Genomic DNA, 9,824 nt, shown 5'->3' on the forward strand with positions numbered 1-9,824 from the left:
GTAAAGAATACACCATGCAAAAGAAAACAATTAAAAACGATTAATTAAAACAATAAAAACAATATCAAAATTATTGTCAGTTCTATCTTTCGGTACTGCTGTGAAGTGGTCTAATATAAACGTAAATTCAGAAGCCAAAGACGGCTATTTTCAGAATTATTAAGAAGTAAATTTGGTGAATATTAATTTTCACTTGAACAAACCGCTGTTTTACAACAAATCTTCCAGAAAAAGTCACTTTATCAGTTTGTGTTCTGCTCATAGTGACATCACAGTAATATCAATCATGCCATGCTCATTATAGTGACATCACAGTAATATCAATCATGCCATGCTCATAGTGACATCACAGTAATATCAATCATGCCATGCTCATAGTGACATCACAGTAATATCAATCATGCCATGCTCATAGTGACATCACAGTAATATCAATCATGCCATGCTCATAGTGACATCACAGTAATATCAATCATGCCATGCTCATAGTGACATCACAGTAATATCAATCATGCCATGCTCATAGTGACATCACAGTAATATCAATCATGCCATGCTCATAGTGACATCACAGTAATATCAATCATGCCATGCTCATAGTGACATCACAGTAATATCAATCATGCCATGCTCACAGTGACATCACAGTAATATCAATCATGCCATGCTCATAGTGACATCACAGTAATATCAATCATGCCATGCTCATAGTGACATCACAGTAATATCAATCATGCCATGCTCATAGTGACATCACAGTAATATCAATCATGCCAGCTTACCCCAGAACGAAGAGAACCATACGTCCTCATATTTCCAAGGACCTAGACATGATTTTTTAATTTCACGAAGGTAACTTGAATGACTTGCTCTACAACTGTCATTTCCGAGCATTTATACACCAAAGTGACGTCCGTTTGTGCTCCTTATACAACACAAAATATTGTTTTTATTGTGATCAAGTTCTCGAAACACACACAAGTAATTGTAACAGAGCAATCTTTACCTCTGCGATAATTATTCACAGTCAATGCGTTTTTGGTGATTATTGATAAATGCGTTTGTTGTTGTTGATGTCTATGACTATGTTCTGGTTGTGGTATTAACGTTATGATGTGTTTGCTAGATGGTTCTATCTATATCAAGGCCATCCTGAACTCAGGTCAAAATGAGTCATCCTGACAGGATGCCTTGGTTTTCCTTGTCTGTCGAGGAAATCGATTTTTTTTTTAAACATATTTAGATCTTTTCGTAATGTGTTATGGAAATAAGCAGATTCGCGATCGTCGATAATGATTTTTCATGGTGTTGTGTAATTTTTAAATTACAAAGGAATTGATATGTAAGACAGTTTCAAGCGAGCTATTTTTCGCGGCTGTATTTACTGTGCAAACAACTCTAAATATGGCAAAAGTGTCACGTGATAATCAACCGTTTGGTTTCGGCGCTCGCTGGAGCAGACGATTTTTTCTGACAGTGATGCAACCATATATTACGGTCTCCTTCCGGCAGCAGTCCCAAAATGTCGACTTGTTTTGACCTTAGAACGATGTCTTTATCATAACTGTGAAGAACAGAACGGAGATCACTGTCGAAGTCGGCCAATCTGCAATCATTTTCGTCTCGCGAACACTGCTCGCGAACAACATATGGGAGATAACTCTGTATTCTTGTTTTGATAGATTTGCCTAGAACTTTAGCGTCCGGTCAGAGAGATAACTGGCGATAGCCGTGGAGCGATGATGATCAGAATGTATCGAGGCATAACGGGCGTTTAGATTCATTTCTCCCAGAAAACTTGAAAATCGGTCCGATTTACTTTGGCGTGTGTACAAGAAGAAATACAATGTTTAAAAATATGAAAATGTGCAGTAGGTTACAGGACTCCCCATTGAGCTCGTCCTTGCGTTCTATACGCACTAGAAGCCGAAAACACGTACTAGGAATTTATAGAGGGAGTCCCGGGACGCACTAGACTTTAAAAGAGCGAGTCCTGGATTGTCATGTCCACCTAGAATATTCCAAGGAAGAAAACACTTCATAGTACACAATACGTGACCACAATGTTTAATAAGTACACTGGGACTTTTTGGCTTTTGGACCCTTAGGACCCTTAGGACCCTCTAAAATTCTGCTGTGGGGGTCCATGGACCCTCTAAAAATTGAAAGTGGGGTCCCGGGACGCACTAGGAGGGGCGTCCGTTGGGGAGCCCTGGGCTACATCTTCAAAACCGCATAGCCCGACGTGTGTATTAACAACAATCCAAAGTGTATCTGTGTGCAGTGCATCTTCAACATCGCACAGTCACCCTGCTCCTCCCGACGTGTGTATTCACAACAATCCAAACTGTATCTGTGTGCAGTGCATCTTCAACATCGCACAGTCACCCTGCTCCTCCCGACGTGTGTATTCACAACAATCCAAACTGTATCTGTGTGCAGTGCATCTTCAACATCGTTCAGTCACCCTGCTCCTCCTCAGCCTAGCAGCCCTACTCTTGCTACCGACGTGTCTCAGCCAGCGACAGCGGTTTCCCGGGTTGCAGTTACCGCCCTTGTTGCAGCAACAGCAGCAGCAGGAGCAGCAGGAAGAAGGCTTCCTCGTGCCGCTAGCGGAGTTCTTCTGCCAAGGAACACCCCTGGCCCCCACGGCGGCCACCCAGCAGCAGTGTGTTCAGGCCTTCACTGCATTCAACTTTCAGCGTAACGTACAGGAGTTCTGTCGCAGTGTGGGTCAGTGGACAATATACATTTCTTTCTCTCTATCTGTCTGTCTGTCTTTCTTTCTCTGTCTTTCACCACGGCGGCCACCCAGCAGCAGTGTGTTCAGGCCTTCACTGCATTCAACTTTCAGCGTAACGTACAGGAGTTCTGTCGCAGTGTGGGTCAGTGGACAATATACATTTCTTTCTCTCTATCTGTCTGTCTGTCTTTCTTTCTCTGTCTTTCACCACGGCGGCCACCCAGCAGCAGTGTGTTCAGGCCTTCACGGCATTCAACTTTCAGCGTAACGGGCAGGAGTTCTGTCGCAGTGTGGGTCAGTGGACAATATACATTTCTTTCTCTCTGTCTGTCTATCTTTCTTTCTCTGTCTTTCACCACGGCGGCCACCCAGCAGCAGTGTGTTCAGGCCTTCACGGCATTCAACTTTCAGCGTAACGGGCAGGAGTTCTGTCGCAGTGTGGGTCAGTGGAGTGTAGCTATTTCTTCATTTATTTCTCTCTTTCTGTCTTCCTTTCTGTCTTCCTTTCTGTCTTCCTTTCTGTCTTCCTTTCTGTCTTCCTTTCTGTCTTCCTTTCTTCTTTTGTTGTCTCTTTATGTCTTCCTTTCTTTCTGTCTTTCTGTCTTCTTTTCTTTCGCTTTTTCTGTGTTTCTTCCTTTTTACATTTAGTCAAGTTTTGACTAAATGTTTTAACATAGAGGGGGGAATCGAGACGAGGGTCGTGGTGTATGTGTGTCTGTCTGTCTGTCTGTCTGTCTGTCTGTGTGTGTGTGTGTGTGTGTGTAGAGCGATTCAGACTAAACTACTGGACCGATCTTTATGAAATTTGACATGAGAGTTCCTGGGTATGATATCCTCAGACGTTTTTTTCATTTTTTTGATAAATGTCTTTGATGACGTCATATCCGGCTTTTCGTGAAAGTTGAGGCGGCACTGTCACGCTCTCATTTTTCAACCAAATTGGTTGAAATTTTGGTCAAGTAATCTCCGACAAAGCCCGGACTTCGGTATTGCATTTCAGCTTGGTGGCTTAAAAATTAATTAATGACTTTGGTCATTAAAAATCGGAAAATTGTAAAAAAACCATTTTTTTATAAAACGATCCAAATTTTCGTTCATCTTATTCTCCATCATTTTCTGATTCCAAAAACATATAAATATGTTATATTTGGATTAAAAACAAGCTCTGAAAATTAAAAATATAAAAATTATGATCAAAATTAAATTGTCGAAATCAATTTAAAAACACTTTCATCTTATTCCTTGTCGGTTCCTGATTCCAAAAACATATAGATATGATATGTTTGGATTGAAAACACGCTCAGAAAGTGAAAACGAAGAGAGGTACAGAAAAGCGTGCTATCCTTCTCAGCGCAACTACTACCCCGCTCTTCTTGTCAATTTCACTGCCTTTGCCATGAGCGGTGGACTGACGATGCTACGAGTATACGGTCTTGCTGAAAAATGGCATTGCGTTCAGTTTCATTCTGTGAGTTCGACAGCTACTTGACTAAATGTTGTATTTTCGCCTTACGCGACTTGTTCTTTTTCTTTCTTTGACCATCGCAGCTACCTGATAGCAGTGTGTGTATGTAAGCATTCACTGCCGTCCACATTAAGCACAACGTTGTCGTTGTTGTTGTTGTTGTTGTTGTTGTTGTTGTTGTTGTTGTTGTTGTTGTTGTTGTTGTTGTTGTTGTTGTTGTTGTTGTTGTTATAATAATAATAATAATAAATGAGCATTTATATAGTGCAACATCATAACTTTATAATTATGCTCTTTGCGCTTGACACATTTAAAATTAAAACACAGTAACTTATACAAGCATTTACATCTACATTCATAGTCAACAACGCTTGTTGTTGTTGTTGTTGTTGTTGTTGTTTGTGTTAATGTTGTCGTTGTTATTGTAGACTGGAAGCATAATGCAGACGCCAACAGGTGTAACAAGGGTAGTGTGTTGTATCAACTGACCCATCAGTGCAGTAAGAGAATGACCTTGTGTTGACAGGCACGTTCTGCACGGCCCAGCATCTGACCCTGTGTCCCCGGCCCGCCACCGCCACAGCCTGCCGCACGTGCGTGCCCCTCTCCACACAGCTGTGTCAACAGGGATAGGGACACACGTATAGCTAGCTACTGTCAACAGGGATAGGGACACACGTATAGCTAGCTACTGTCAACAGGGATAGGGACACACGTATAGCTAGCTACTGTCAACAGAGATAGGGACACACGTATAGCTAGCTACTGTCAACAGGGATAGGGACACACGTATAGCTAGCTACTGTCAACAGGGATAGGGACACACGTATAGCTAGCTACTGTCAACAGGGATAGGGACACACGTATAGCTAGCTACTGTCAACAGGGATAGGGACACACGTGTAGCTAGCTACTGTCAACAGGGATAGGGACACACGTGTAGCTAGCTACTGTCAACAGGGATAGGGACACACGTGTAGCTAGCTACTGTCAACAGGGATAGGGACTCACGTGTAGACTCTGGTCCCCGAGCGTGTCAAGAGGGATATACAGACTGACAAAGACTCTGCCTGCGTTCTTCCTCCTGCCTGTGCTGGCAATTCAGATTGGATATCAACGGCACAGGCAGGCACAAGTATTCGATGTCATTTTCCAATAGTCTTTGCGCGGTCTTCGGAATCAAAACTTGTCAACATCCTCTACTCGACTCATGTCCTTTGTCAACAACCTCTACACGACTCGTGACCTTTGTCAACAACCTCCACACGACCTGTGACCTTTGTCAACAGCTTCAGTACGATCCGGGGCATTCAGTTATTTTCAACAGTTTCACTGCCATTTGTGACTGTCAACATCCGTCAACAGTCTTGTTACAATCTGGTGAAGCCAGCAGCTGACAACTTGTCTACGTTCCCTGAGGTTCAACACGTCATCATCCCCACTTCGTTCTGTTTAGGGTTACTACAGTCAACAGCTGACAACTTGTCTACGTTCCCTGAGGTTCAACACGTCATCATCTCCACTTCCTTCTGTTTAGGGTTACTACAGTCAACAGCGGACAACTTGTCTACGTTCCCTGAGGTTCAACACGTCATCATCCCCACTTCGTTCTGTTTAGTGTTACTGCAGTCAACAGCTGACAACTTGTCTACGTTCCCTGAGGTTCAACACGTCATCATCCCCACTTCGTTCTGTTTAGGGTTACTACAGTCAACAGCTGACAACTTGTCTACGTTCCCTGAGGTTCAACACGTCATCATCCCCACTTCGTTCTGTTTAGGGTTACTACAGTCAACAGCTGACAACTTGTCTACGTTCCCTGAGGTTCAACACGTCATCATCCCCACTTCCTTCTGTTTAGGGTTACTACAGTCAACAGCTTTATTACAATCTTTGACAGTTCAAACTTTTCAACAATCTGACTGCTCTATTTCCGCGATAGGCGACAGTTGTGAACGAAGCAACTGCTCATTTGCATTTGATATGCGTAAACATTCTCACTTTCATCCGTGGCATTCGACATTCGCGCTGTAACGTGTGCTGTTCATCACTACTCACCAACAGACTTGTGAACAACATACTATCTTAAATTTGATTCAACACTGATCAACAACCGTTCCTTAATTCATAGTTTATACAAATTGTTAACAACCTACTATCTAATTATAATTCAGAACTTGCCAACAAGCTGTCAACAAGCTGTCAACAAGCTGTCAACAAGCTGTCAACAAGCTGTCAACAAGCTGTCAACAAGCTGTCTACAAACTGTGTTTGGTTGATAAGATGTGTCAACTAATTAAGGCATCTACCTACCTCTTCGCGTCCTGCATGTGTCAATAACCCGGCACTCCAGCACTCAGCGTCCTGTATGTGTCAATAACCCGGCACTCCAGCACTCAGCATCCTGCATGTGTCAATAACCCGGCACTCCAGCACTCAGCATCCTGCATGTGTCAATAACCCGGCACTCCAGCACTCAGCGTCCTGCATGTGTCAATAACCCGGCACTCCAGCACTCAGCGTCCTGCGTGTGTCAATAACCCGGCACTCCAGCACTCAGCGTCCTGCATGTGTCAATAACCCGGCACTCCAGCACTCAGCGTCCTGCATGTGTCAATAACCCGGCACTCCAGCACTCAGCGTCCTGCATGTGTCAATAACCCGGCACTCCAGCACTCAGCGTCCTGCATGTGTCAATAACCCGGCACTCCAGCACTCAGCGTCCTGCATGTGTCAATAACCCGGCACTCCAGCACTCAGCGTCCTGCGTGTGTCAATAACCCGGCACTCCAGCACTCAGCGTCCTGTATGTGTCAATAACCCGGCACTCCAGCACTCAGCATCCTGCATGTGTCAATAACCCGGCACTCCAGCACTCAGCATCCTGCATGTGTCAATAACCCGGCACTCCAGCACTCAGCGTCCTGCATGTGTCAATAACCCGGCACTCCAGCACTCAGCGACACACTACAGGGGAACCCCACTTGTAACACCTCGACAATTCTCAGACATTCAGGTCTTAAAAAGCAGAACGTCTTAAGATGGAGGTCAATTTACACAGCATATGTACAGACAGTCTGAACAAAGCAAGGTCATGAAAGGTCTTACATTGTGGGGGGAGGGGGGGGTGTCTTATAATGGGGTTCCACTGCTACAACAAGCAAACACACATACATTATAATGATTCTATTAACACCGTTTTCAACACTAACCAATCAGATGTAAGAGCCACTACCTTGCTACATGTCGTGGCAACCCATTTAAAACACTATAAATAGGAAGATGCCTTGACATGATCTGTAGACGTAAACAACAAAAGAGGCCATTGTATTCTTGTAAATTATAAGAGAAATATGTATTTGTTCATCCGTTGTTGATCGACATTTTGAGTCAAAATTATAAATGTTGTACTGTCCAATAATCGCTTCCGTGAGACAGTGTGTATGCGTGTGTTCATGTGAAGTGGTTTTCTCTCCAGTATTCCGTCTTTCACTCAACAGAAAGCCTACACATACACACACGTACGCATATGGAAAGCCCGCATGTGCGCACCGACATGTACACGCTGACACACACACACACACACACACACACACACACGCGCGCGCGAAAACACGCGCACACACCCCCCCCCCCCCACACACACACGGTTTCATGGATGTCATCAACATTCCTGATGCTAGCAGCTCGATCAGAACGACGTTTCTTCACTTTTTCGTCAGGCGATGCCTTGTTGCATTCATCCTTCAGTCATCAAGTCAAGTCAAATATTGATTTAAATAAATCCCCTTGGAGTCCCATATCAGTCACAGGGCAAGCTAGTCAATATATATTTTTTTAAATCTGCAAGCCATCTCACAGACACGCAGTCGGCTGCTCCAGTGGCAAGAATGTGGTTTAAAAAAAATCCACTGGATACACAAAGAACCACACATTTAATCTGCAATGTCCTGGAAACGACACGCAGCTGAAGATCGGTGTGCGTCAAATCGACAATAGCTACAATCGAAGAACACGAAGTCGACTTCACGAAGACTAAGCGAAGTCTTTTTACCCAAAACTCCGAGCTAAAGCTCCGTGCGGCCAGCTTCGAGAAGTCGACTTCTCCCAGTTTAGGACAGGATTTATGGAAAGTTTCATTATAGACAACACCAAATATACATGTGAAGGTTTCTTGTTTTTCTTTCATTCTTGGTTGGGGAACGTTAGCAGTTTGTCTCTTTTGGGCTTTCGATAATATCTTGTCACAGCGGCGTGGATCCGAATACAAAGCAGACTGCTATTTTGTGTTCTGACACGGGAAGGGGTTCGAAACCAAGCGGGAAAGACCGGAGCACAGCACGAAGAAGAAGAAAGAGAGAAAAAAGAAAACTGTATCAGGAAATGTTGGAAGAAACAAAACAGAAAAGCACAGGGTTGTACCAGTTGAAAGACATCATTTTGAGTACACGATTAAACGTTAAGGTAAAAAATTAAATAAAACAAGAAAGAGTTTAGGTAACGAGCGAAGTGCAAGCAGCCGATTATTAGATCGTTGCAATAACATCTCCGAGCACTGCGGATAGAGCTTTATTTCGGAAACATAATTGTTCGGCCCAGACGAAAGTGTGTGTGCGTGTGTGTGTGTGTGTGTGATGGAGATGGCCGATTTGTCCATGGCTGGCGGTATGCAGTGCCTTGGCTGGTTGACGACTAAGCCAAAGGCTTTACACTTCTACTCAATTTAAGTTAGTTACAACGACATCTAAATTTAGATGTCGTTGGTTAGTTAGCATAGTTATGGAGCATTTTCGAGCAAATCTTTATATCTAAATCACGTTACAGCACAGCGAATAATATCCCCTCAACGTTTTAAGGTCCAATCTGTCCCCCCAAAAAAGTGTCTTTTCAAAACGGCTCCTTAGATAATACACCTTTAAGCAAATCACATTTTCCGTAGAGAAAATGATGCTGGCATTAACCATTGTAAACAGAGATGGACACATGTAATATCTCTTTAACTCAAGCTGATCGCTGACTGCTACAGCACTCAGCGGCGATATTACTGGATTAAAGCAAAATCATTTCCCCGTTAACGTTTGCCAGAGAATTAAAAAGTAGAGCAGAATAATCTGCGTGGACCCATGTTGATGGAATGGGATTGCACTATAATAACACAGCTTGAAACATGCACAGGTCGTTTCGACATTACTGTGGAGCTATCAGCGTTACCATCAAACCGCAGTCGCCAGTTAGCCGGGTGTAGTCACACAACATAGATGAGCAGGTCACAACTATGGAAAGCCGTTTGGCTCATAACTATTACAGCTGTAATTTAAAATAAATACGCATTTTTCATGATCCGCTAACTTCGACCATTATTTTTAATAATCACTGAGACTCGGCATGTAACCTCTACATAAATACAGCTGTATTTAAAAATAAATACAGCTGTATTTAAAAATAAATACACCTGTAATTTATAATAAATACACCTGTATTTAATAAAAAAAATACACCTGTAATTAATAAAAAATACACCTGTAATTAATAATGCTTACTTATTGTATACGTTTAAGAAATAAATACAGGTGTATTTATAATTAAATACAGGTGTATTTATTTTAAATTACAGCT

General features: G+C 42.9%; 1 long non-coding RNA gene across 2 annotated transcripts; it reads left to right on the forward strand.

The window, feature by feature from the left end:
* The first annotated feature begins 2,798 nt into the window (after positions 1–2,798).
* Positions 2,799–7,629, forward strand: LOC138959307 (uncharacterized). 2 transcript variants are annotated; one of them, XR_011453685.1, is made up of 2 exons: positions 2,799–2,885; positions 4,735–7,629. It is a non-coding gene; the product is annotated as an uncharacterized lncRNA (long non-coding RNA). The 2 variants fall into 2 exon arrangements; XR_011453684.1 differs by lacking the exon at positions 2,799–2,885 and adding an exon at positions 3,099–3,185.
* The last annotated feature ends 2,195 nt before the right edge of the window (positions 7,630–9,824 follow it).

This window comes from Littorina saxatilis, linkage group LG1 (genome assembly GCF_037325665.1).
Source record: "Littorina saxatilis isolate snail1 linkage group LG1, US_GU_Lsax_2.0, whole genome shotgun sequence".
NCBI lineage: Eukaryota > Metazoa > Mollusca > Gastropoda > Littorinimorpha > Littorinidae > Littorina > Littorina saxatilis.